General features: G+C 50.5%; 1 protein-coding gene across 9 annotated transcripts in view; it reads right to left on the bottom strand.

The window, feature by feature from the left end:
* The window catches only part of LRRN2 (leucine rich repeat neuronal 2), a 64,336-nt gene that overhangs the window by 11,516 nt on the left and 25,773 nt on the right, over positions 1 to 27,047 (bottom strand). Inside the window, exons 2-4 of one of the 9 annotated variants that reach the window (XR_010840555.1) lie at positions 2,638 to 2,658; positions 1,888 to 1,985; positions 1,101 to 1,300 (exon numbers count right to left, since the gene is read on the bottom strand). The exons of 4 other annotated variants lie outside the window; for them this stretch is intronic. The gene's annotated coding sequence lies outside the window, so the exon portion shown is untranslated. Of the gene's footprint in view, positions 1 to 1,100; positions 1,301 to 1,887; positions 1,986 to 2,637; positions 2,659 to 13,893; positions 14,519 to 26,126; positions 26,511 to 27,047 lie in introns of those variants that run through there. 4 more of the 9 variants (XM_067033403.1, XM_067033405.1, XR_010840557.1 and 1 more) reach the window with 4 other exon arrangements.

The following is a 27,047-nucleotide window of genomic DNA, read 5'->3' as shown; positions in this document are numbered from 1 at the left end:
CATGGGGGGAAATCTGCAAGAATGATGCCTGCTAAGTGCCTGGCGCTCACTGGAGAGCTCTTCCCTCTTCACCTACCACGGTTTGTCTGAGGCACAGTCCCTGGCTTCCAGGCCACCTGTGTACCAGGTCCACACCAGACGGCCTGTCCATGGTCACGTGGCCTCTAACGCAGGCAGCATCTCCTAGGAACCCTTCCATCTCAGTCTGACACTCCTTCCTGACGGAGCTGCCCTTCCTGGGTCAACTTTAAGCACTCCCTGGGGCCTCCAACCAGGGTCCAGTTCTAGTCTTTAGGACTCGAGAAGGCTCTAGAACTCAGTTCATTTACAGATCACCAATGTCTGACACACTCTCACCCAACAGCTCACTCTTCCTGCCTTAGGTGAGCAGCTTCTCTGTTTGCCCAGGTGCTCCTTGGAAGGGTTGAGAGGGCCCCTCCTAGCAGAGCTCTAAATGTCCCAGCTTGACCGCAGCCTGTAGACATTCCACACTGGCCACAGGCACAAGCCAGAGGGGCAGCCAAGCCCAGCTACTGACCTCGAGCCTCTCCCACCTCTCTCCCTATAATTCTCCCTGCCCTTCCTAGAATTAGCCGGGGCTGCTGGGCAGACCCTGCAGCATTCTTTTTTTTTTTCTTTTTTCCTGCAGCATTCTTGAAAGGCTCCCTCCTGCAGCCCTTCAGACACAGTGGATCCCTGGGAGTTAGGTGCAGCGGAAGGAGAGGGAAGGCGTCAGATAGATGCAAGCAATGCTCTTTCCTGTCCCCGTGCCTTTGCACATGCAGGGGCCTTGCCCAGAAGTCCCTGTCACCGCTTGTGCATTCCCCTCTCTGAAGTCTTCCCTGAGCACCGCCCACGCCCCATTAATCAATCCCTTGCTTCTCCTGCCACATCCTTGAAGAACCCGTAGCCACTGTGATGCTCAACTCCCCTCTCAGACTGTGAGCCCCTCGAGGGCAACTCTGTGACTCATGAGCCCAGAACTAAGAGTGAGAGAAGCACCAAGGCATGGTGGGGGTGGGAGGAATGCCTGGGGAGAGGGTTTGGGGCCTGGGTGGCTGAGGAGAAAGAGGCAGAGCAAATGGGGAACAGACCAGTTAGACAAGGAGAAAGGCCAAAGCTCTTCTAACGGAAAAAGAAAATGAAATCAGAATGAAAATTGATGAGACGGAGAGAAAAGGAGACTCGTTTCATCAGCAGGTTTGCCAGATGAAGCTCAGAGATAAATCACGAGGCGGAAGGAGCCTTGGTCTCGGCGTGGCTCACTGCCTTCTCCTTCTGTCAGCTGTCTCAGGCAGGCCTGAGAGATAAATGGCTGCAGCTGAGGCCCCGCAGTGGGTTTTTTTCCATCCCCAACCGCAGGAAGAATGGCCTGTCCGTCCTCATCGTCTCCCCAAGGCCTGCCCTGCCCATGCCTTCATGCGCTCTCCATCCCGTGGCCCTCCTCTTCCGCTGCTCCCGTCCCCAGTCCCGCTGGCCTCTCCCTCAGCAGCACCCCCATCACCCTTCCCCAGCTCGGGGTCAGGCCCGTGGAGAGCATTTGTCAGAAGCCCTGTCCAACCTTCTGTGCCCCTATCCAGCTTCTCTGAAGTCAGGGTGGGAAGGAGAGGTCAGGGCGTGAGAACTGGTGGGAGAGGACAGGGGACAGGACAGGGCTGGGTCCTAGTTCTGGCCTGGGACAGGCCTTGGAGTGTGTCCTCTTACTTCTCTAGCCCTTGGGCTCCTCATCTGTGAAATGAGGAGGTTGGGCTAGAGCAGTGGTTCTAAAGCTGAGGTCCCTGGACCAGCAGTATCAGCATCACTTGGAAACTTGTTAGACATGCAGATTCTCAACCCCCCCCCCCCAGACCTCCAGAATCAGGAACTCAGAGGGTGGGGCCTAGTTACCTGTGTTTGAGGAAACCATCCAGGTGAATCTGATGTATACGCATGGAGAATTACTGGGCTAGATAACCTCCAAGGACCCTCCAGATGAGATTAGAATTCTGTAAACGAGGAGAACAGTGCCCGCTAGGAACGCTCAATTAAAATTACGTGGGGACTTCCCTGGTGGCACAATGGTTAAGAATCTGCCTGCTAATGCAGGGGACACGGGTTTGAGCCCTGGTCATGGAAGATCCCACATGATGCAGAGCAACAAAGCCCATGCACCACAACTACTGAGCCTGCACTCTACAGCCCACGAGCCACAACTACTGAGCCTGCATGCCACAACTACTGAGCCTATGTGCCTAGAGCCCGTGCTCTGCAACAAAGGAAGCCACTGCATTGAGAAGCCCACCCACCGCAACTAGAGAAAGCCTGCAAGCAGCAACGAAGACCCAATGTAGCCAAAAATAAATAAATAAATAAAAAGCTATTAAAAAAAAAAAACCAAACCTATGTGTATGATGAACTCCTTATCATTATCCTGATAGATAAGAGTTGAGTTTTCCAGACCCCTCTCACCTTCTCTGTCCCAGCCACAAGGAAGCTCTCTACCCAAGAGCATTAATAGAGCCCTGACTGTATGCTGGTGCTGTGAGGGGATAGGGATACAAGGTCATAGGAAGGGCAGGAGGGAGTCACAAATTTAAAAACAAAACAAAACAAAGCACTCTACTAAAGTATGATAAGAGTTGTCACAGAAGTACTTACCAAGGGCAACAGGGGCATAGTCTGGAGGAGAGAACACAATTCTGTGAGGAAATTTCTAGAAGCCGTTGAATTATACACTAAAAATGGGTAGATTTGCTGGTATGCAATGTACTTCAATAAAGTTGTTTTAAAAAAAACCTCCCAGGGAAGTGTTGTCTAGGTCAGCAGATGCAGATGGTACAAGACCATTCTATACATACTGGGGACACCAGAAGCAAAGGTGCTGGGATAAAAATGGTGAAGTGAACTCCAAGAACTGAGTGGTCTGCCTTAGTTTCCAAGAATGTAGGTGAAGTGAAGAGGCTGGAGCAGCAGGCTGGAGCCAGAACAGTCTGGACGTGATATTGGAGGTAGGGGGCAGCCAAGAGGGCATCTAAGGCAGTGACTACCACAGCCATCAATAATATCCATTATGACTGGATGCACCACTTTGCAATTTAAAATCTTCCATCTCCACGATCCTGTGTGATATTCACAATAGCCTTGCAACGTCATAGATGCCATTATCCCCGTTTGAATGGAAAAGATATTAAGTGACTTGCCCAAGATCATACAGCAAACAAGTAATGGAGCCAGGGCTAAAAGACAGTGTACTTCCAAGTCCAGACTTACTTTTGCAGTGGGATGGCAACGTTAATAATGGTAGACATTGAGCAAGGACTGCCTATGGGCCAGGCCTTGGGCTGGGCTCTGAAATGAGTGGTTGCACTCAATGCTCAAAACCACAGTAAGATATGGGGATTACTAGCCCCATTTCACAGATGTGGAGGACAGGTATGTACCTTGCACAAGAACATCCAGCTGGTAAAGCCAGGACTCAGACAAGGTCTGGCTGGCTGCCAAAGCCCATGCTCTACACTCCGACCCCACATCACCCTCCTCCAGTTCCCACTCTGCCCAGCTCTCTTCAGGCCCAGAATGGAATGGGAGATTTCCAGCTGACTTCTTATTCAAATTCCCTTGAGCCTGGGCCAACCCAAGAGAAAGAAACTGGGCCCCAGCCTAAACTGAACAGCCCTTCTTTAAGGGAAGGCCCTTTCCAATCTGGCAGGGGCTTCTTTCCTCCAAGCCCATCAATGCCTTCTGAGTCCCACACACCCGCTGGGGGACCAGTGCCTTCCAGGGCCCAGAGCCCAGTGGACAGAAGCACTTCCACCTCATGATCAATAACAGGCATAATTCAGTGACTGCAGCAAGTACAAAGGAGTGTAGGTTAAATCAATATTTAGAAGCTTCGAAATGAAACTAATTAAGAGCAAGCCTTAATGATTTTTTCTGCCTGGGAATAAAAAGGACAAAAAGCCTGCCCATATTTCATGAGTCCACCTTAGTAGCTTGTAATCATTTGGGAAGAGCAGCCAGCCCCACTTTCTGCATTGCAGGAGAGGGGAGCACCTTGTCCTTGGGAGCAGAAGACGAGGAGGAGAAAATGAATGGGATGGAGCACAGGATGCAAACCGCATTGTGGGAAGGCCACTGCCTTAGGTCAGGGATCGTTACGGATTGAACTGTGCCCCACCCCACCCCAAAGATACAGTGAAGTCCCACTCCCAGAACCTGTGAACGTGACCTTAATTTGGAAATAGGGTCTTTGCAGATGTAATCAAGTAAAGATGAGGTTATACCGGGTTAGGGTGGGCCCTAATCCAATGACTGGTGTTCTTATAAGAAGAGGGAAATTTGGACACAGACACAGAGACACAGGAAAAATTCAATGTGGTGATGGAGATCGTGATTGAAGTGTTGCAGCTGCGAGCCAGGGAGGCCAGGACCAGAGCCTGGGAGAGGCAAAGAAGGAGTCTCTCCTACAGATTTCGGAAAGACCACGGCCTGGTCCTGCTGCCCTTCTGACACACTGATTTCAGACTTCTAGACTCCAGAACCTGAGACAATCAAGTTTCTGTTATTTAAGCCATCCAGTGCAGTTTGTAGTACTTTGATACGGCAGCCCCAGTCAACTCATGCTGGGATCCTGGATTCTGGTTCCCACTCTACCACTTTCTAACTGTGCAAGGTTGGCAAAGTGCTTAACCTCCATGAAGCTCAGTTTTCGCCTCTGAAAAATGCGGATAAGACTAGTTCCTTCCATCTTTTCTGTCCAGAGATCTGGTTCAGATCTAATGAAACCATGAGTGTGAAATATGCTATGAGCTGGGAGTGCTACACAAATACCACCTAGGCTCACTGCTAGTGGAAACAATCTGCGAATGACTCAGGAGCTGTCAGATGGGCAGGAAGTTCCTTGCCAGCTCACAGGGCTGTGATCCAATCAGATCACAGGTGTGAGGTGTCTTTGCCTCATGAGAGATATTATATACATGAAGAGTATTTTTATTGTCGTTCTCAACAGAGATTTTATTTGTTGCCCACTTGGTCCTAGTTTTCTCATCTATAAAATGAAAGGGTTGCACGACATTATTAAGGTTTTTTTCAGCATCAATTCCTGGGCTTATTCATATATACATATTAATATATATTTGATATATCTACTTAAAGTAGTATATCTTAGTATCCCAAACCTCACTCTCACTCCAGCAGACCAGAACAATGCAGAGGGGTGCCAGCTAAGTACTGTGGTGAGAGACAGGAGTGCTGGGGTTTTGCAGCGCTTTGCCCTCTACCGCCTGGGTTAAGAGAGGAACCAGAGCACTTTCCTCTCTCCTCCCTCAAGCTTACCAGGCATGAAAGGAACAGGAAACCACGCAGGCAGCAAATAAAATCTCTATCGATCATGGGATGGCTGGCATCCCAAGTCCGGCTGGCTCAGAGCTGTTCATCTTAAATAAACGTTCCTAATGATCCACTCATACTTAATGCTGGAGCTGTCTTGTTAAAGTGCAACGGAACAGGGTGGCTAAATGTGGGGCTGCTGCCTCTCTGTCGGGGCCTCTTCCAGGTCTCCAGTGGGGGATAAGGTTCTCAGGTGGCCTCTCAGAATTTTGGAAGGAGCTGTACCGTGCAGCAGTGGGGTTCTCCCATGTGGGGACCAAGCTAGTTTCCTGCCATATGACAACCAACATTCTTCCCAGATGTGTATCAGTGCGGCGCATGAGCATCTGTTTGCACGCCGCCCTCACAAGAAGGGAAACATCAGCAGCATCAACATGATAACCACCACCTCGATGCTGCCACCCGAGATTTACCAGCACGGTGGTCACCCCACCTGCAGCACACCATCTCTATCAATGTCCCCACCCCACTGTCATCATGTCCTCAGCTGTGATCACTAAGACCCCCTCGCTCACTGTCACCACCACACATCACTCTGAACACCCTCCGCTAGCATCATTATCCCTCCATCCACTGCCGCCACCATCCTGGTCACCATAGTACCCTGATCATCATAAGAGAACATGTTCGGTTTCATCTCTGTGACATATTCAATATCTGAAACAGATATGGATTTTGCCATTGGGACATATGAGACCTTATAAGGCTAACATGAGAATGAGTGGATTCACATGTACCCAGAGATCCATCCTAACAGAAGCATAAACGTGGACATGTGATGTACACACGGAGGGCACCGGGGGGAAGGGGAGTGGGGTTGGAAGGATAGGCAGGGGACAGGTCAACCGGAGCTCCACATTCTCCTTAGGAGAAAAAAATTACAATCCTTTGTCTCCTGTTATCTCTGTTTCCCAACTCTGGCTGCACCTAAGATTCATATGGGGATCTTTTAAAATATACTGATGCCTACATCCCACTCCAGACCAGTTAAAATCAATCTCTGGGGGTACAATGCAGGCATGGAATTAAAACTCCCCAGAATTTCTTTGTATGTAAATTTTACATCAAAAGAAAAACAAAACTGTAGAATAAAGTTGAACGCCACAGTTGTTAAAGTATTTAGGGAAAAGTATACTAATGTCTGCAATTTACTTTAAAATGCACCAAAAATAAGATGGATTAATGGATAGATGGAAAGAGATGTGATAAAGCAAGTCTCTTAAAAGGTTTATGGTAGAATCTAGGTAGTGGGTATATTATTGCTCACGGTAAAATTCCTTCAACTTTGCTGTATATTTGAAATTTTTCATAATAAAATATTGGGAAAAATATCCAGCTGGTGTTACTGTGAAGCTAGGGCTGAGAGACACTGCATCTAAAGGAAAAATCCATAAGCAAGTGAGTTTCTCTTTGCTCCGCCCTCCATGTGTGAAAAAACATACCCCCTTTCTCATCAAACCAATCAGACTCTCGTCCAGTGTTACCCACCCTTCTTGGGTCTCACCACACATAGACAAATGGATTTGGATGGTGCACCAGCGGAAATGGAGGCAGCTGCTTGCTGTAGGAGCGGGTGGCTAGGGAGACACCTGGCTGCCCAGGCCTTGCAGGGCTGGGCCTGGAACCCACTGCCATACCAGTTGGCCAGCTCTGTTCTGCTCAAATGGCCCCGAGTCTCCTCTTTCTAAAGCCTCGGCTCAGCATTCTTAGCAAGGATTAAATCCTTTCCCAGGAAAACCAGACCAGAGTCTATTGCAGAGAGAGAGAGAGAGAGAGAGAGAGAGAGTGTGTGTGTGTGTGTGTGTGTGTGTGTGTGCATGTGTGTGTGTGTGTGTTGGATACTGCAAGCAGGGGCCAGGCCCCACGTCTCATCTGTATGCTCCTCCACAGCTGGCTCGTCCTGTCGGGGGAGTGCCATGGCAACACCATGCTCTTTAAACACAGGAGTTTGTGCTGCCATCGCAAAGCAGCATTAGGCAATTTAATTAAGGAGCTGGCAGCAGACAAACTTTGTGAGTTAAAGGCATTTTATTAAATCCCATTGTATTAGGCAGCTCAGTTCCCCCAGGAGCTGCAGAGCTGGGGGAGGACAGAGGAGAATTTGCTGGAGTTTCTTTTCTCTTCTTTGCTTTTTTTCTGGCCTCCTTTCTGCTTCATAAATGCATTCACTGAACGTAGGGGGACCCCAACTGTGATTGCCTGCTCCCCCCAGTCCAAGCGTCAGGCCCTGGCATAAGGTGTGCTGGCTGCAGTCTGGGCGGTATGATCGGCAGCACTGACCCCGTGTGTGTATCACCATTCACAGGGCCCTCTCAGTGCGTTATCTCAGGGCCAGGCCTCCAACCCGAGCTTCAGTATCCACTCGGCACCAAGCTCAGTGTTGCAGGGTCTAAAGGGTCTAAAGGGTCTATGCAGGGTCTCATTGAATCCCCCCACACCCTCGGAGTAGGAACTTCTGGCAGCCCCATTCTACAGATAAGGAAAGTGAGGCTTACAGATATTATGAAGCCTGCCCAGGATCTTGTAAGTAGTACGTAGCAGAGAAGCAAGCCCAGACAGGCTGACTGCAGAGGCCAAGGTTCACAGCATTGCTCCCTGTTTCCTCTTAAGGTTGGTAATTTTTTCCTGTTTCAACCTTCGGAATGGGTTCCACTCCAGGCGTCCAACTAGGAAAATAATTCCAGGGTGAAGCTGGGGTGGGACTAGGCATTCTCCAGGACCCTGACCTCCTAACCCACCACACCTAGAATGTGTGAATGTGCCTCGCGAAAGGTCACACCCAAGCGCTGAGAACATGCCGGCACATTCAGTGGGTCCAACCTGTCCTCCTGGCCACCTCAGGGAGAGTGTCTGGCTTGGGCATGAAGTCAAGTCCATCTCCTCTAAGGACCAGAGGTCAGGAAACTAGATGAAAGACCACAGGCTACTGTGGCTGGATGTGGGGAAGAACTTCCTGGGAGAGAGAGAGGTTGAAATAAAAAAGGCATGTCTTGCCAAGAAACTGCATTTTAGCTCATCTGCCCCAAGAGGGAGCCCACCCAGGCTCCTGCCTCCCGGCTGCGGAAGCGTGTCTGGGGCTCGCATGCCTGCCAAGGATCCCACCCTGAGGCCTCCCTTCCCTGGCAGCCCTCTCAGCTCCTGGCTTGTGAGGGTCCCTCCTGTGCGAGCAAGCCTAGGGGAGTCCAGCCCAGCCCCAGCAGTTCTGGGGAGGCCCACTGTCCCCCTGGGATCCAGCTGGCCCCTGGGCCACAGGGCCTCCCTCCTCAGCCTCTTCAGGTGCCCAGAGCTGTGCCAGCAAGGGGCGAAACGCCTTTCACTCTGCAAACGTTCACCGAGCTCCACCCAGTGCCTGCCCTCCAGACCTGTAGACGGTTCTCTTGGGCTCAGTTTCCTTAATCCTAAACTAGGGACAATGGCATACACCTTGTCCCGCTAAAACAGATGCAAAGCAATTAGCTAATTTCATTACGGGCTTTTTCTCTGCCAGGGACTTGCCACTCATCACTTCTTTTAATCCTTAGATGAGGGAACTGAGACTAAAAGAAGCCAAGCCTCGGGCCCAAGATCATACAACTAGGAAGGGGCAAGAACGAGTGTTCTCAACAACCCCATTTTATATATATATAAACTTATACATATGCATGTATATGCATATGTATAAGTATATATATGTATATACATGTATATATAATTATTACATAATTATATATAAATAACAGCATTAAGATATAATTCATGTACCATAAATTCAATCACATTATATTTGAAAAATAAATTTAATGGCTGGATTTGCCACCAAGCTTAAGGATGTTTTACTGCTACCCGACAGGAAGCTCCTCTTGGAAGGTACATTCAGTAGTCTCAGCAAAGGGAGCCAGACAAGTCCAGCCATGGGGCTCCTCAGGAGTCAGCTGTGGCGCCCGTGTCTTCTCCCAGCCTCCACCTCTTTTCTTAACGCACCCACCTCTTCTCACCCCTCCCCGACTTTGCTCTTCATCCATCACCATCCTCTCCCCGCCCCCACCAGGCCCTGATGCTTCCTTCTGGCTTCCGGGTCTCCTCTACCCATCCCCACTCCCTCACCCCCACCTGGCAGAGACTGAGCCACAGCTGCAGACGCTGTCCGGGTGACCACTTTGAGAAGTCCCCAGAGGGGTGGCCATGTGTGCAGGCAGGCCAGGGAGGACAGAGCTGGCAGCAGCGGGAGGGCAAAGGGCCAACTCGACGGATGCCCAAGTCCATACTGCCACCATGTAACTCTCCCAGGGAAACAGCAGCATCCTAATCCCAGCTCCACCACTTACCAACTATGGGACTACCTCACCGAACCCCAGTTTCTCCTCACTTGTAAAATGGGGATAAGAATGTCTGCTCTGAATTTTAGTAGGTAAAAGTCATGGAATACTTACTCTGTACTGGGCCTTTCACAAAGCTTAATTCTTATCTAACCCACATAACAACCCCCTGAGAGTGGTAGTTATATTTACTGAAGAGGAAATGGAGGCTCAGAGAAGTTAAGCAACTTGCCCAGGTCCCACAGCTAGTACATGTAGGAGCCATGATCCAGGTTCCAGCACTGTGTGATGCTGAGCCCTCACTCTTCAGCTCCCCAACTGCCAGGCTGTGGGGGAGCCTATGGGATGGATGTGTGCAAAAGTGCTTATCAACAGAAATCTCCAGAACAACTGAAGCAGAGGGTCTTTCCCCCAACTCTCACAGGGCTCTGCTATATAGCCTGGCCGGTTTTCTTCCACCGAGATAAGAACAAGTGCTCCAGGGGCTATGTACCCTCCCTTCTGCTGGAGCAGCTTGGGCTGCACGTGTTTGTGTGCATGTGTCTGTGTGTGTGCGTGTGTGCGCGTGTGTGCACTTGTGTGTCAGGGAGAGGCGCGGTGCCCGGCCAGGTGAGCCAGCTAAGAGGGGAGCAGATTTGGAGGCTGTATTTTGCCATTGCTTGCTTTCCTGGGCTCAAGGCCTGGGTGGTGCCAGCTCGTTTTCAGTCATTTTCCCAGGGAATTAACAGGGGAACATTCTCGTCTGTAATAATGATAAAAATAATAATAATTAACTCAGCTGTAGCTTGTATTTCTCCAGCATCTCTCTCCCCAGATCTCAAAACTCTGGGCAAATAGCAAATCTGCTGGCTTTCTAGCCATACCCAAGAGCCTGGGAAGCCTTAGGTACTGGCAGATTTTCTGTCTCCTCCAGCTGGGTGGCAAGTCAGGTGCACAAGAGACTGGTCCCAGAAGCTGCCCTTTGAGTACCCCTAGCAGAGCTGGGAAACCACCCCAGGTGCTCTGCCTCTCCACCTTCTCACTCCATCACATTCTGGGATCACCCTGTGTCCAGGAGCAGGAGAACAGGTAAAGAAGGGAGCAAGGTGTCAGCTGTCTTTGCCCAACCTTAAGAAGTTCGCCCATCTCTGGGCTCGCACACAGTGGGCACTGCCTTAGGGAGAATGAGCCCCTGCTCCTCCAGCCAATGGAACCGCGTCCGGCAGGTCTGGTCCCTGCAGAAGATGGCTGATGGCTTTTTCTGATCCCAGCCAGGAGTCATTACGCACCAAATGTCTAGTTTAAACAAGTGATTAGGCAGCTCTATTAAGAGTGCACGTGCTTCCCTCCAGGGAGGGACAGGAACTTCCAGAGGAGGCGGAGGACCTCAGGGCCTTGCAGCAATGGGCTTTCTCCTCCAAAGCATTCTCCAGTGAATCCAGTGCAAGGAAGAGCTCCCAGGGTTCCGGGAGCCAGCATCCTGGCAGATTTTTAGACACAGAGCCCACTCCTCAGTGTCCAGGCAGCCCACCCAGCCCTGATACACATGAAGGACTCTGAGCAATTTAAATACAGAGAAGCCAAAGCTCTCCTGTGGCCTGTGGCTTCAACCTCTCCAAAGACATTCTTGAAAAGCAATGACTGGATCTGAGTTATTGATACATTTCCTTTGTTTCCTCCAGGAGCTGCAGGACAAGGAAAGGGTCAGAAGGGTAAACACAGTCAGCAACTGTGCTTATCATAAACATATTCCCCCAGCAACTCCAGAGAGAAAAAGCCTACTTAATCTCGAGTCCAAAGATGGACTGAAGAGTCTGGAAAATACCTGAAATTGTGTGTTTGTGTGCACGTGTGAGTGTGAGCGTATGGGTGTGTTTTTCTGGAGAGAAGGTCCATAGCTTGTATCAGATCCTCAGTGGGGTCTATGATCCCCAAATGCTAAGGAGCACTGCTCTACTGATTCCTTGGTCAGTTCTAAAGATGATGGGTTGGCCCCTTTCCATAAAGGTCTCTTCATCTTTTAGAAACAGCAGTGGATTTTGAGGCCTGGATTCTACCTGCTTGAAGAGGCGGGGGCTAGGACAAGTCTGGGGACACAGCTGAAGCAGAACTATTGACAGGGAGTCTTTTGCCAGGCGGAGCTGTGGCTGCCTCTAATCTAGGTGCAGTGATGAAGTGTCTTCCTCGTCACCTCATTTTTCCCGTTGTGACAGCTCCATATCTGCTGTTCTCTGTCACCCCAGTGACAGCCTTCTAATGATGAAGGCAGCATCAATGTCATATAAATCCCTCCAGAACCCCAGAGGCTAGAAGGAGATTAGGTTCAGGAAGCTGGGAGCCCAGTGCTCTACACAGCAGAGTGGAGAGAACAAAGTCTTTAGAATGGGAAAGACTTGAGTTCAAATCCTACTTCTGCTTCTAACTAGCTGTGTGACCTTGAACAAATTACTTAACCTCTCTGAGAGTCAGTTCCTATATCTGTAAAATGGGAATAACACCTCAAGGGTTATCTTGAGGATTCAATGAGGCAATACTGACAAAGAATCTGGCATAGTGCTGGCACACAGCAGGAGCTCAATAAATGAGTTCTTTTTCACAGCAGGCATGGATAGGGATGTGCACATCTACACCCTCCTGCTGCACTACTGCAATATCAGAGAAGAGGGGCCCCAGGGGAGAATGGCTTCTTGGTAACACGTGAATGGCACTCAGAAGCCACGTCTGCCCACACTGACCCGAATCTCCCAATCCTTCATGAGTCGCCAGAAGGCCCCTTCTCCTCTGTACAGTGCTCTTTCCTGACTTCCCCAAAGTGCCATCTAGGTTTTCCATCTGTATCGTGCAGCCTCTCCTCTCCATCTCTCTCCTGTGATGAGGGAGGCCAGTGGCTCTCCTTGACCAAAGGACAGACCCCTTGGCTGCTTTAGCAGCAGCCCCCCCCAATCCATCCCCACCCACCTCTCCAGGGCCTCCCCTCCTCTTCTCTTTTCCCTGAACTGTTATCTCTTTTGTGCTTGCAAGGCCTTTGAACTTGTTCTGCAATGCCCTTCCACCCTCTGCTTGGGGAGCTCTTAATTATCCTCCAGTGCCAGCTTAACTGTCACCTCCTCGGTGACAATCCCTGCCCTCCCTCTTCTTGCTCCTCCAGAACCTACCCTAGTTTAGCAGGAGCCATGGAGTGTCTGCCTCCCTAGCCTGAGTTTCTCCAGAGCAGGGGCTGGGCCTGCTCTAGCCTGGCTTCCCCTTTGCCTCACACAGGGGTTGGTACATGGTTGGCGCTCAACAAATGCCAGTTGGGGTAAAAGGACAAATGGTGTGATGGCCCATGGCTGGCAGTGGGGTTGTCCTTAACAGGAGGCTTCCTGTAAAGGGGGCAGACCCACCCCATCTGTAAAAGGTGGCTAGCTTGGGTCTTGCTGGAGAAGGCCTAACCCTGTGTCTAGACTGGATGAGTGGCAGGCGACAATGACAAGGCTGATGTGCTCATCCCATTTGGATTCTGCGCTTGTCTATTTCAAGCCACGGGGTCAGGGCAGAGGGCCTTCTGCCAATCACCCCAGAACCTTCTCTACCTTGCACCTGCACCGGAAGAGGAGGCGGATGGGAAGGGGAGGAGGAGGGGAATTAACCATCGTGAGCACTGGCAGTGTTAGGGCCAGCTCTGTGAGGCTGGAGGCCTCGACTCTTTTCACAGATGAGGACACTGAGGCTCCGAGGTGACTCACCGGCCCAGAGCCAGGCAAGAAGCTGCACAGAGCTGAAACTGGAGCCAGGTTGGTCCAGCTCGAGAACGAGCTCTCTTTTCTTCACAAGATACCGTCTTCTGCAGAAATCATAACATAGCATCCAGAGGGAACAGGAATGGAGAAAGGCTCACACTGAAAGATTGTGTGTATGCATGTGCGTGTGCGTGATGCTTCTTCACCAACGACAAAGACAGAGGGAATGGATGGAGGAAGGTCTGGACAGCCTTTCCTCCCACGTGTCTGGATGCGGGTCAGAGGATTCCACACTGGGGTTCAGGTTCACAAGGCAAGCCTCTGAGCAGGCGTCACAGTCTCCAGGGACCGGTGGGGAACGGCTCTCTTAGCACAGCAATAAACAACCCAGGGGGCTTCAGCCCACCCCTATTTCTATGCCACCACGTTTGGTTACTTGCACTACTTGGCCAAAGTCTCAACCCTAAAAGCATGGGAAGGAAATGTGGGGAGGGGGAGGAAGCCCTCCACCGTGAGAAAAGAGGGGAGTCCAGACACAAGGGTGAAGTGAGGGGAAGGAGCCGGGGACAGGCTGCTTGGATTGAACCAGCCCATCTCAGAGATTTAAGTACCTTTATTTTTGATCAGAAATATGTGATCTGGAAAATCTTGGGACTTCTATGCTTTTTGGGTTTTTGTTTTTGTTTTTTGCATGTGTTATTGTTTCTCTTTTTAGTGCTCCTTTTCAGAAATCTACTCTTGTTTCCATTGAAATTGAGAGAAAATCGGGATCGTAAGCACCTGGGTTAGTGCGCAGCTGGGGAGAAACACAGTCTGCTGGGGACTCTGGAGGAGCTGGGGGAGGGCAGGAAGGAGAGAGGGGTAAAGGGAGGGAGGACCCGCAATCACACCCAGGAATGAACAGTGGCTGTGAAGAAGGCTGGTGTTCCTTGCACATGGGAACTGTTTCAGGTCCAGGTGAGCTTCACAGGCAAACGCCGCACCTGGATTCAGAGCCAGAGCCCTGCAGCAGCCGAGCAGCTTTGCCGGCTCCTGTACTGGTGCCTGGAGCGCAGCCGGCTTGCCTCCTGTTGGAGTGGGAGAAGGTGCCAGGAAACCTGTGGCGACGGCAAGATTCTGACTCCAGGTAGCCAAGGAGCAAGAAGGCAGAAACAGAGGCTGGAAAGTTAAGAGGAAAGGAAGGCCTTGAGGAGCCTGGTGTGGCGGGGTTAATAGTTTCCTTCAGAGAGATTTCATGGCCCATTAAATAAACGAAATACTAGGCAATTGCAAAAGAGCCCACCCGAGGCTTATTAGATACCACCACACTGTTCTCTGTCAGTCGCCATCACAGTGACTGATGACTTATCAAAAGCCACACTGACATTTCCAAATGCGATGTTTTGATAGAGGTGCCATTCAACAGGGCCCCAAAAGCCAGATAGAACCTGAATGTAAATGAGGAACATTTGTCACCTTTGTCTCAACTATTTAAAGGTTTCTTGTCTGACAACAAGTCCTCCAGGAGAGAGCTATGGAGTGAGAGAGGTGGACTGGAAGATGGGCAGGTGAGAGGGAAGGGAAGGGCACGATCCTGAAAGAGCCCAGAGGAAGAGGAGGACTGCCCCCCCGGAACAGTAGGAAGTCAGGGGCAGCAGAGGCCAGGGAGATGGCTCTGATTTCTATGCCGAGCCACTCTGTGACTCAGCAGAAAGGAGCAGTGAGAACATAGGCCTGCACTGTCCAACATGGCAGCCCCATATGTAGCCACTGAACATTTGAAATGTGGCTAGTCCAAACTGAGAAGTGCTGTACGTGTAAATGCACACCAGCTTGTACAGATTTAATGTGCAAAAAGAATGCAAAATATCTCATTAATAACTTTGTTATGCTGATTACATTTTGAAATGATAATCTGGGGGGATATATTGGGTTAAATAATATGTTATTAACTTCACCTGTTTCTTTTTACTTTTTTAATGTGGCTACTCCATATGTTAAAGTGTGGTTTACATTATATTTCTATCGAACAACACTAGCACAGACTGTGGATCAGAAAGATGTAGGTTCAATCCCACCTCCACCACTTACTCAAGGCTCCCCCTTCCCATTCCTGGGAGCCAGGACTGACTGAACACTCTCCTAGCCTCATCACTTATTAGCTGCATACTCAGCTTTTCCACTGGCCCTCCATGAGAATCTGGGAAACTATTACCCCTTGGCACCTTGGTTTTCCCAAGTGTAAAATGAAGGGATTAGGGCAGATGACTTCTGAGTGCTCCCCAAAGCTCTATGACCCACAGCATGAGTTACCCAATCTCAGCGCGCCTGGTTCCTCACCTGAGTCTTTGTGAGGGGCAAGCAGCAGCAGTGGGCTAAGGGGAGGAAGTGCAGCAGTGATGCTCCTGACCTCCTAGGGTGACTCGATGTGCTTGTGCCTTACGGCAGACATCACCACCCTCCAGGCTCGGATCTGGGACACGGGGTGCTGCGCCAAAGCCCCCACGCCACCAGGGTGTGGAGCCTGGGGCTGTGACCAGCGGAGCCCAAGTGAGGAATTCAAAGTGCTCTGCTCATGAAGTGTGTCTAAAGAAGGTGGGCGAGGCCTTAAAATCTTTACCCAGGAGCATCATGGCATTGCCTAATCCCTGGGGAAGTAAACATCCTTCCTACAGAGCCGGCTCGGGCTCCCAGCTGCTGCCCACAACCAGCCCCTCTCCTCTCCTGAGGCTTCCACCTCCCCAGGCCTGGGCAGGAGTAGGGACGAAGATCAGGATTACCAGGGGGACCAAGGTAGGAAGAGGGTGCTGACAGCAACCTGAAGACCTAGTTAGCCAGTGCTCCAGGACTCTGACCAAGTCCAGCTGGGGGCTGATAGCTTCTCTCTCGGACCCTGAACTTCAAGGCCTTAATTAAAGAGCAGGGGACAGAGCTCTTCTTGTCACATCCAGATCAAACAACCTTTCACAGAGGGTGGTCCATGGTCCCCTTAAACCAGAATTAGGTTCAGAATAACCATACAGGGTGCTTGTTAATCCTGCAGATTCCTGGACTCCACCCAGACTTCTGGAATTGGATTCTCTGGAGGTGAGACCCAGGAACCTGCCTGCTTAACACACTCTGGAGGTGGTCTTTGGTAAGCACTGATGGAGGTCCCAGTGAGGGTTAGTGTGATGACTTCTGGGAGGGGGAGAACCCTCCCTACCCCCAGCCCGGAGCAGGCTGCATTTCTGTCAACCCCATCAGCAGGCGAGCGGGAGATGTCTGAGCAGAAAGTGAAGGACCAGGTATGCATCGCAAGGGGAAGGGAACGCTGGGGTCAATGCACCCCTCTTCTCGCATCTGTGCAGCCCTATACATCAAAGATGGTTCCCAGGCACCTGAGGGAAATGGGTCAAGCTGCAGCAGCAGGGGCTGTGGTAGGAATGTCCTGCCATGAGGAGCCAGCCACACTGGAGCATCTGGCTTCTCTTCTTTAGTGACAAGAGACAGGCCTATGGGGATGAGCTCTAAGCGCCCTCCAAGGGGAAGGGGTCCTGAGGCTGTGGACCCAACCTTTCATGCCTTTCCCTCAGGTCAGGCTGAGGAGGGAGATCTGGCAGCAGGTGGAGGCAGACACAGGTGGGGGAGGGAGAGGAGGAACTCAGGCAGGTGGCCCAGCTAAAGCCAAGAGGAGCAGTGGGGAAACAACACAGGGCTGGAGCTGGTTGGTGGTGGGTGGGGGGGAGAAGGGAGGGGGAGGGGAGGGGAGGAGCAGGAGGGGAGGGGAGGAGGAGGAGGGGAGGGGAGGAGGGGGAGGGGGCAGGCAATGGGGAAGATGCAGAGAGAATGCTGGAGAGGGCTGCTGTCTGTGTCTCCCTCAGGAGGTGGTGATGGAGGGGCCTGGGTGGAACCCAGATAAAGCTGCGGTGTCTCCCAAGGCTGCCCTCACTGGGGGATAAATCTCAGCTGCTGACCCTCCTGTTAACAGTGGAAGCCTGGGAGAGGACGTGACCCAATGGCCTGGAAGCTGAGGCTCTGAGAGGAAATCCCTTCCCCTCCTGATTCCCACTTCCTTGCTCTTTCCACCTCCCCAAGAGCCTCCAGTTAGTGCTCCCACCAAACTAAAGGATGGCACTCAGATGAGGTGGCACCCACCAGGGCACACCAAAGATGCCCTCTCGTGCAGCACCGCAGGCTTTGTTCCAGGGGTCATGCGAGGTGCTCCATGCCTGCCTGCTGACATGCAAACCTTCACCTGCCGGCCTCATACCATCTGCCCTGCTTTACCTACAAGGAACAGGAGGCTCACAGACTCAGGTTACCGGTTGGTGGTGGCAGCCCTAACCCAGGCTGCCCCCGACCAGAAGGGAGCCTTCCACCAGCATGGAGCAGGGTGAGCTCCTGCCAGTCACCAAAGGCGGCGGTGGAGGCACCAGAGCCAAGGCCCTGGCTTCAGGAAGGAGGAGCGGATTTGTGGACGGTCACAGAGAGAGCCAGTGGCAAAGCCAGGATGAGGACCCTGAATTCCTGGTTCCAAACCTAGCTCCTCAAGCAGCAGCAGCTAGATGACATGGCTGAGCTCAGGGTCGCTCCACAGCCAGAAGCAGCGGCCAGGAGCCGGCAGCTATTCCCTCACCTGCTGCTGCTCAGGACTAGTCAGTTCTCACTGAAGAGTGACCTGCTGGAGGCTGGGACCCAGGGCTGCACAGCTCCACACAGGACAACCACAAGGCTGTGCAGTCCTGGAGGGCAGGGATGGGTCTTGTCTTTGGATCCCAGCACGAAGCATGGTTCCCAGCACACAGTGGCAGCGATGGAGGAATGAAGGAATGTGTGAACGAGTGAATCAAACCAGCCTAATGTGTGAGGCTAAGTCGAGGGAGGGGCTTGGTAGACTCAGGACTCTGCATGCGCCTCATTTCCTGCCTCTGGGAGGATGCCAGGCATTGTGCTGGGGGTAAGCCATGGGCAAGAGAGCAAAGAAGCACCCAAGGAGAGGAGAGACAAGTAAGCAATAAGAAGCATGATGGGCTGCGTGTTCCTCCTGAGGCCGGACCCCTGTGTGACCTTGAGCAAGTCCCTTCCTTCTCCAGGCCTTAGTTTGTTTAGGAGCGGGGCTGAACTAAATGATGCAAAGGCACTCGCACCGACCCCAGGAATGGCAGGTGGTGTGGGCACTGGATCCTCTCCCAGCTGCAGAGAATCACGGCGTCACCACAGCGAGGGCTGTGAGGGGGTGCGGAAGAGCAAGGCCACGCAGAAACGCCCCTGCCCAAGGGAGGCAGATGCTCCTGGAGGATGGGTCCCCAGAGACTGCGCAGCCAGAGGTAACGGGCTGTGACAGAGGAGCGAGTCAGTAGTCAATTCCATCAATGCAACTTGGATTGCCTAGGAGCCTTGTAAACAGGCAGCTCCCCTGTGGGCCCGAGGCACTCTCTTTCCTTCTCCCTCCTGCCAGCACCGGCTCAGCCCAACCCCGGCCTGTACCAGCCACCAAACGTCCCTCAGTCTCTGGTGCAAGGTTGGCAGCCAAGGGTTAAATGCCCACTGGCAGGTGAGGGCCCAGGGCCATGGGACGGCGGCAGGGGGAGGGGGCCAGAATCACTTAGCCCTCCATTAGTCCAAATTAAAGTCAGGAGTAAGATGACAATTACAATTTGCAGTGGGCTAACTGTCTTCCCTCAGAAGCTCATCGTTTTGCAGACTGGGGAAATTAATTGTCTGAAGTCCCAGGTGGATTGGCTTTGAACCCAGCTGAGGCAAGCCGTCCCTGCCTCCTCCTGCACTGGTCCTCCACCTCTTCACCACCCCTCAGGGCAGCCACCTAGCCTCAGGCTTCTGCCCTTTGGGATCCTCAGGCAGGGACAGACTGAGGGTCTGGGGGTTCTGGGTAGGCGGAGGGGGAACCCTGGCAGAGAGGCTGGGCTGGGGAAGCAGCTGCACAGAAGGTGCAGCTGGTCTGAAGCCAGCAGTGCTACGGGCTTCCAGCCCAGCTGCCAGGAGGGCCCACTGTAGCTGCAGGTGTCTCCCTGCCTGACCTCCTGCCAGCTGCCCAGCTGAGGGGTGGGCTCTAAGAAGCCTCTTTGGATTTGCCAGAAGTTGCCATATCCAATAGTCATTATAACATTCATTCAACAAACGCCAATGTGCCAAGCACTAAAAAAGGACGAGGGACACTGCAGTGAACAGTACACATACCACCCCCTCTCTCGTGGAGCTTACATGGGGAGGAGATGGATAGACAATAAATGGAGAATAAATATGTAGGTAAATAAAACACCCGATAGTGACAGGGTTCTGAAGAAACATGGTAAGCACAAGGGCCCTCCAATGACCTTCACACACTAATCCCTGGAATCTGTTGAATCTGTTACCTTACATAGCAAAAGGGACAGTGCAGATGTAACTAAGGTTGTGGGCTTTAAGGGGGAGTGTCCCGGATTACCTGGGTGGGGCACATCTAATCACATGAGTTCTTAAACACAGAGGGCTTTGTCCAGCTGGAAGCAGAAAGGGAGTCCAAGCATGCAGGATTTGGCGACCTGTGGCTGCTTCTGAGATACAGGGGCTACGCACAAGGACTGAAGAGAGGCCTCTGGGAGCTGACAGCCAGCGAGGAAGCAGGGCCTCGGTCCTACAACCGCAAGGAACTGGGTTCTACCTGCCACCCTCATGAGCTTGGAAGTGGATTCTCCCTAGGGCCTCCAGATGAAGCGTCCAGCCTAGCTGACACCTTGATTTTGGCCTTTTGGAACCTGGGGCCGAGAGACCAGGAGAGCCATCCCAGATGGACTTCTGACCTACAGAGCTGAGACAACAAATACGTGTTGTTTTAAGCCGCCAAATTTTTGGTGATTTGTTACAGCAGCAATAAAAAACGAATTCAGGAACTAAACGTATAGGATAGTGACTTGGTGCTGCTGTACCCTGGGTGGCCGGGAAGGCCTCTCTGAGGAGGGACCTGTCCTGAGACCTGAATGAGGAGGGAGGTGGCAGAATACGATGATCAGTTTGTCCCCATTTCCCAGCTTTAACTCTGAAGTCCTGAATCTCCAAAAGCCCTCAGTCCCAAGCAAACCAAATGGTCGGTCACTGTAAGGCAGAGGGGACAGCAGGGCAAAGGCTCTGAGGTGGGGGGTTTTCAGGTGAGTCACCACTGAAAGCATCCTGGGGGAAGTGCTGTCAAATACAGGAGCAGGTGATGGAGCTGTGGGGACTCTCGCTCAGAATGGGGACTGAGCAGTTCTAGCTAAGGTGTGGGCCTGCCCAGAGGTGGGGCACTGGCTCCTTCCAGAACCCTCTCCTTCCAGCTGCGGGGCTTAATTACCACTGCCTTTCCAGTCCTGTCCCTGGGCTACTTCCTCTCTCCCCTGCTCTGCCTCCTTCCCCAGCCGGCCTCTGCCAGTGCCCAGGTGTCTCCTCAGTGCCAGGGTACCAGGTGCTTACTGCTGCTTTCCCTAGTGGGATGCTGGCACACCACCAGTGGCTCACAGCAGGGGGAATTATTTGAGGTGTCTTTAATTAGTGAGACAATAGGAGGCTGGAAAGAAGGGAAGACAGAGGTCATGGATGGCTTCAGGCCCCATCAAAATGTTCTTGGGAGCCTGAGAAAGCCTGAGAAGTAGAGGGAAAGGGAAAAGCAGAGACGGGCAGGGGGCTCCTCTACACCCTCTGTCCTGCTGTCCCACGGCAGCCCCACCTGTACACGAACCCATCCCCCTCTCAGTGCAGGTCACCTCCAACACTGGAGGCTCGCAAGCAGCAGCTGTTGGCCTAAGCAAGGAGCGAGAGTTGCGTAGTGTGAGAGTAAAGAAGGACCCCGGGTAAAATTTTGGCTCTTTGTCTCATTAGCTGTGTGATGTCTGGCAAGTTAATTGTTCTGGGTCTCAGTTTTCTCTTCTGTACAATTAGAGTAATAATACCTACTTTGCAGGGTGGTGGTTGTGAAGATGAGAGATGTCAAAAAGTGCCCACATGGAGTAGGTACTGGATAAATGGTAGCTATTTCGATTATGAGCACTGAACCTCCCATCCCGAATCCCAGACGCCTGAATCCAACATATCTCAAATCAGAGTGTGCCCAAGAATCAGCTGGAGTGCTTGTTAACATGCAAATATCCATCCCATAACTCTGGTCCCTGATTCTGCAGGCCTGGGGGTGGAGCCCAGAAACCTGAAGATTGACTCACTTCTAAGCAGGTGAATCTGATGTAGGTGCCTGGGTCTGCACTTGCTGTCCCAGGCCAGTGTCTGCCTCCTGCGGGGAAAGAGCTGGCCCCAAACTGTCCGGCACCATATCCATTTCAGAAGCTGCCTCCACAGATGAAAAGAACTGGCTGGGAGGTAGAGCCTTTCCCCCCACCCTCTACCCTCACGTGGAGGTGTGTGCCTTAGGCAGCCTCCACACCTAAGCAAGGTGAGTTGGTCCTCTGCCTCCTGGGATGTATGTTATAAGAGCCTCAGGTGGTCAAGAGCTCAACTCAGCCACTTCATTTTGCCACTTTGCTTTTCAATGGAAGAAACTGAGGCCCAGAGCAGCAAGGGACTTATGCAAGGGTACTCACTGGAACTCAGCTTCTGAATCTGATCTGCAAGATAAAAGTCCTTGGCTATGGGACCACTGGTCCCTTTCAACTCTAGGATGGGAATAAAACACAGACCTACTAGAGCACAGACTTGAGGATATGGGGAGGGGGACTTGAGGATATGGGGAGGGGGAAGGTTAAGCTGTGACGAAGTGAGAGAGTGGCATGGACATATATACACTACCAAATGGAAAATAGATAGCTAGTGGGAAGCAGCTGCATGGCACAGGGAGATCAGCTCGGTGCTTTGTGACCACCTAGGGGGGTGGGATAGGGAGGGTGGGAGGGAGGAGACGCAAGAGGGAAGAGATATGGGAACATATGTATATGTATAACTGATTCACTTTGTTATAAAGCAGAAACTAACACAACATTGTAAAGCAATTATACTCTAATAAAGATGTTTAAAAAAAAAAGTCCTTGGCTATGGGACCACTGGTCCCTTTCAACGCTAATGTTTAGGGGATTACTTACTCCAGGAGTTGGCTCCACTAGCCCCAGGCTGAGGATGCCCAGGGCTGATTGCCTTCTTTGATCTCTAATCAACCTCTCTGATTTCCAGGTCAGGAGGTCTGTAAAACCTTGATTGCATCCCAACTCCCAGGTCTCATTCACTTTATGGTCTATGTTTGGTGGGAATTCTCTCTTTCCTATTTTTCTGTTTTCCTCCTCCCTTTCTCTTTCTACATATTCACTCAAGCTTTGATTCTGTGCCTGCTCTCTGTTAGCACTGGGGATACAAGAGATGAACAAGACTCAGCTCTGCCCTGGGGAAGCTCTCAGCCTAGCAGGGCAGACAGACAGACACAGGTCTCATGTAGGCCCAGGGGCTATGAGATGTGTTAGACACGGGCACCCACAGTGGGGGATAACGGAGGTGAGAGCTAAAAGGGCCCTCGGAGAGCCATATCCTTCCTCTCTGTCCTTTGTACCTCTCTCCTGCCTTTGGCTCTCTGCATTTGCCAACAAATATAGTCATTTAGGTACAATACAGCACTGTTATTGAAAAATGAGAAAAACACATGGAAAAAATTTAAATAATCTCCTTTCCCACCTCCCAATTCTAACTAACTGCTATTAACATTTTGGTGCATGTCCTTTCAAGCTTTTTCTTAGGGTAGTAAATATTCTTACTGTATGTCCCTCTGCCTGGGTTTCACGTCATCTTACTCATTTAGGTGGAGCACACTGTCAAGTTACTTTTGAAAAAGAGGTGAGTTTCTTGAAAATGTGCATGTTTGAAAACGTCCTCATTTAATCTCCATAATTAATTGATAGACTGACTGAAAATATAATTTCAGATTAAAAAAACCTTCCCTCATGTTCGGAGGAATTTTTCCATTATCTACTTGCTGCCAGAGTTCTATTGAGAAGTCTGCTGTTATCCTAAAGCCTGTTTTTTTCTTTCAGATACTTGTAGAATCTTCACTTTATCCCTGACATTTTGAAATTTTAAAATGTGTCTTTGTGAGGCTCTTTTGTCATTAATTGTGCTGGGCACCTAATGGATCCTTGCGATCTGGAAAGTATGTAATCATTTTCATTTAAGGAAATGGAATATATTTTAAATATCTAAGAGTTCATTCTTCTTCTCTGCATTTTCACTGTCTGCAAGTCACCCAAATGTCCATCAAGTGATAAATGGATGAATGTGAAATATCCATACATGCAATATTATCCAACCAGAAAAAGGAATGAAGTACTGATAATGCTGCAACACAGATGAATCTTGAAAACATTACGCTAAATGATAGAAGCCAGACACAAAGGCCACATATTATACGATTCCACTTAGGAAATGTCCAAAATATAAATGCATAGAGACAGAGGGTAGATTAGTAGTTGCCAGGGTCTGGGGAGAAAGAATGAAGAGTGACTGCTTATGGGTATGGGGTTTCCTTTTGAACGCAGTAGACTGAACAGATGATGTAACTAGAATTACATAGTGATGATGGTTGCACAACCTTGTGAATATACTAAAAACCACTAAAGGGCTTCCCTGGTGGTGCAGCGGTAAAGAATCCACCTGCCAATGCAGGGGACAGGGGTTTGAACCCTGGTCCAGAAGATCCCACATGCTGCAGAGCAACTAAGCCCATGCACCACAACTACTGAGCCTGCACTCTAGAGCCCGTGAGCCTCAACTACTGATGCCAGCGTGCCTAGAGCTCGTGCTCTGCAACAAGAGAAGCCACTGCAATGAGAAGCCCGCTCGCCGCAACTAGAGAAAGCCCCCGCAGCAACAAAGACCCAACTCAGCTGAAAATAATTAAATTAATTTTAAAAATAACCCCACTAAATTGTTCATTTTGAAAGAGCGAATTTTATGGTATGTGAGTTATACCTCAAATTTTTTCATTTTTTGGCCATGCCATGTGGCTTGCAGGATCTTAGTTCCCTGACCAGGGATTGAACCTGCACCCTCAGCAGTGAAAGCACCGAGTCCTAACCATTAGACCTCCAGGGAATTCCTGATATCTCAATTTTTTAAAAAAGGCCCCTTGCTCTGTGAGTATAAAATCCTCCCTTATTTCTCTGAGGATATCAGTTTTGATGGTGGTGGTGTTTACATTTTCTTTTGCTCCCTGCATACATTTACCTTCTTCAATTTGTTTTATTTTGGCTAATGCTTTTTTTTTTAACATCTTTATTGGAGTATAATTGCTTTACAATGTTGTGTTAGTTTCTGCTGTATAACAAAGTGAATCAGCTATATGTATACATATATCCCCATATCCCCTCCCTCTTGCGTCTTCCTCCCACCCTCCCTTGGCTAATGCTTTTTTGTATTGGATGCCTTCCTTAAAAATCTTGTAGTGCTTGGCTGATGGCTCGTATTTACAAGTGAGGCATTTAGAAGCTGACTGGAAGCTCTGTGTGCATGTGTGGGTCTCGCCATGGGAGTTTTCAGTGGAGTCCCCCACATGTCACTCTTTGCCCAGCTACCAATATTCCTAGAGCCAACAGGAGGAAAAGGTCAAGGCGCCCCCCATCTGGCTTTCAAACATTCAGAAAATCCCCATTTTTTAATATATTGCCTCATCTCCACCCATACTTTGTACCTATGTTCCCAAGCCAGCTTTTCTTGGGTTCAGTCTCTCTGGAGAATAAAGTTCTCTCCAAGATGCTGCCAGGGTAAAGCAGACAGTTCTGTGGTGAAAAGGGGTGAGGAATCACTCTCCTGTTTTTGGCCCTACTCCACACTCTATCCTCAGATGTCACTGATTTCTGAGCCTATGTGTCGTTCAATGGCAGGAGTCTGTCCATTTCTCATTGGCTTCTCCACTGCGGATCTCTAGGTTTTACTTTCTCTATCAAGCCAAGTCAGTTAGCTTCTCAACTTCCAAAGCTGCACAGACATCACTGATGCACTTTGGTCTCAGACATCACTGATTCACTTTGGTCTCCTCTCCTTTGCCCTTATGGGCTGGCACCTCTTTTCCTTTACGCTTGTTTATGTGTGGTAGTGGAGAGAGAGAGTGTTCAGTCTACCACGTTCAATCGCAGTCCCTCTATGCTTTCTGTCATTCGAAAAGCAGCAGACACTTGGCATTCTCAAGTTTACCATAAGGTGGTTTCCACTGCAACAACCAACCCTGATCTGACATGAAATAGTGCACAGTGCTGACTTGCAGGCTGTGAGTCTGATTCAGGAAAACCTCCTGGCAAGCTGAGAGTAAGGTGACTTTGCCCTCACTAGCCATCCTCATTACATTTCTCAGCCATACTTCACTACATTTTATGGGGGAAATTATAGGGTAGTCTCTAATCCATGGATTCATGACAGGCTATGATGTCTCTCTTGAGAATGTCAAGGGTCTAGTGTGTCTCTGTCGCTATGGAAACTGGTTCGCTGGTGACAATCAGGCTTAGAGACATCACAGTGGTGGGATGCACATGGATGCTGGCTCTGGTAACAGGCAGAGAGCAGTCCCTGGAGAGTTGGCTACACTCACCCTAATGACCAGCTACATCCTTCAAGATATCTCCTCTTCCTGAGCACCTAGCATGGGGCCTGGCTCGACACTTCAGCTCAGAGAATGAGGAGGCAGAGGGTGAGCCTGTCTGACCCACCAAGATCTGGAATCGTTCAAGTACTCCTGGAACTGCTCCCAAATCCAGCCCCCCGGGACTTCTGCTTCAAGCTCACCCAAGCGAGGGAGAGTTGGCTCAGAGTTCTTTCAGGCACCAACAGTTCTTTTTTTAAAAACTTTTAAAAATTTCTTTAATGTTGTGTCTATTTTATTTATTCATTTATTTTTGGCTGCATTGGGTTTTTGTTGCTGCGCTCGGGCTTTTCTCTAGTTGTGGCAAGTGGAGGCTACTCTGTTGCGGTGCGCAGGCTTCTCATTGCGATGGCTTCTCTTGTTGCGGAACACGGCCTCTAGGAGGGTGGGCTTCAGTAGCTGTGGCGCGCAGGCTCAGTAGTTGTGGCTCACGGGCTCTGGAGCACAGGCTCAGCAGTTGTGGCGCACGGGCGTAGTTGCTCCGCGGCATGTGGGATCTTCCCGGACCAGGGCTCGAACCCGTGTCCCCTCCATTGGCAGGTGGATTCTTAACCACTGCACCACCAGGGAAGCCCCTGGCCAACAGTTCTTAATCAACTTTCAGAGTGGGGAGGAAGGAAGGAGACGGATAATTTTAAAAAGTCACTAGTGTTTGGCTTTGAACTACTCCCCCGCCCCCAACGTATTTACTATGCAAATGAATTAATACAGTTAAGTGCTTAGAATAGCCTGGCTCCTGGTAAGTGCTTTATAAGTGTTTGCTATTATTATTATTACAAAAGTTGTATTTAGCTTGAGTCCATATGAAAACAAATTTGCACTGCCTGCCTCTCTGCAACTCCCTCAACTCAGAAAACGCATAAGATAGAGACCCAGGGATGGAGAACTCCTGGGTGTTTGAATCCTCTTCACACAAGAGCAAGTAAACCATCATTCAAATATTCTGCTTATTAGTTCTCCCCGTTCACTAGACTGGTGAGCTCATTCCCTCAGCCCTACTCCTCGACGCTTTACCAAGAACCAATTAGTTGATGTCTGTAAAGCCATTTGTGAGCGCTCCCTTTCCAGGCTGTCCTCATGGCTGCCCCTTCCTGGTCCAGGGTGGACAGGCAGGCCCAGCTCCTCCTCCTCCCA

This window comes from Kogia breviceps, chromosome 1 (assembly GCF_026419965.1).
Source record: "Kogia breviceps isolate mKogBre1 chromosome 1, mKogBre1 haplotype 1, whole genome shotgun sequence".
Taxonomy (NCBI): Eukaryota; Metazoa; Chordata; class Mammalia; order Artiodactyla; family Physeteridae; genus Kogia; species Kogia breviceps.
The sequence above is the reverse complement of the archived record's forward strand: the minus strand, read 5'-3'. Positions and strand labels throughout refer to the sequence as shown.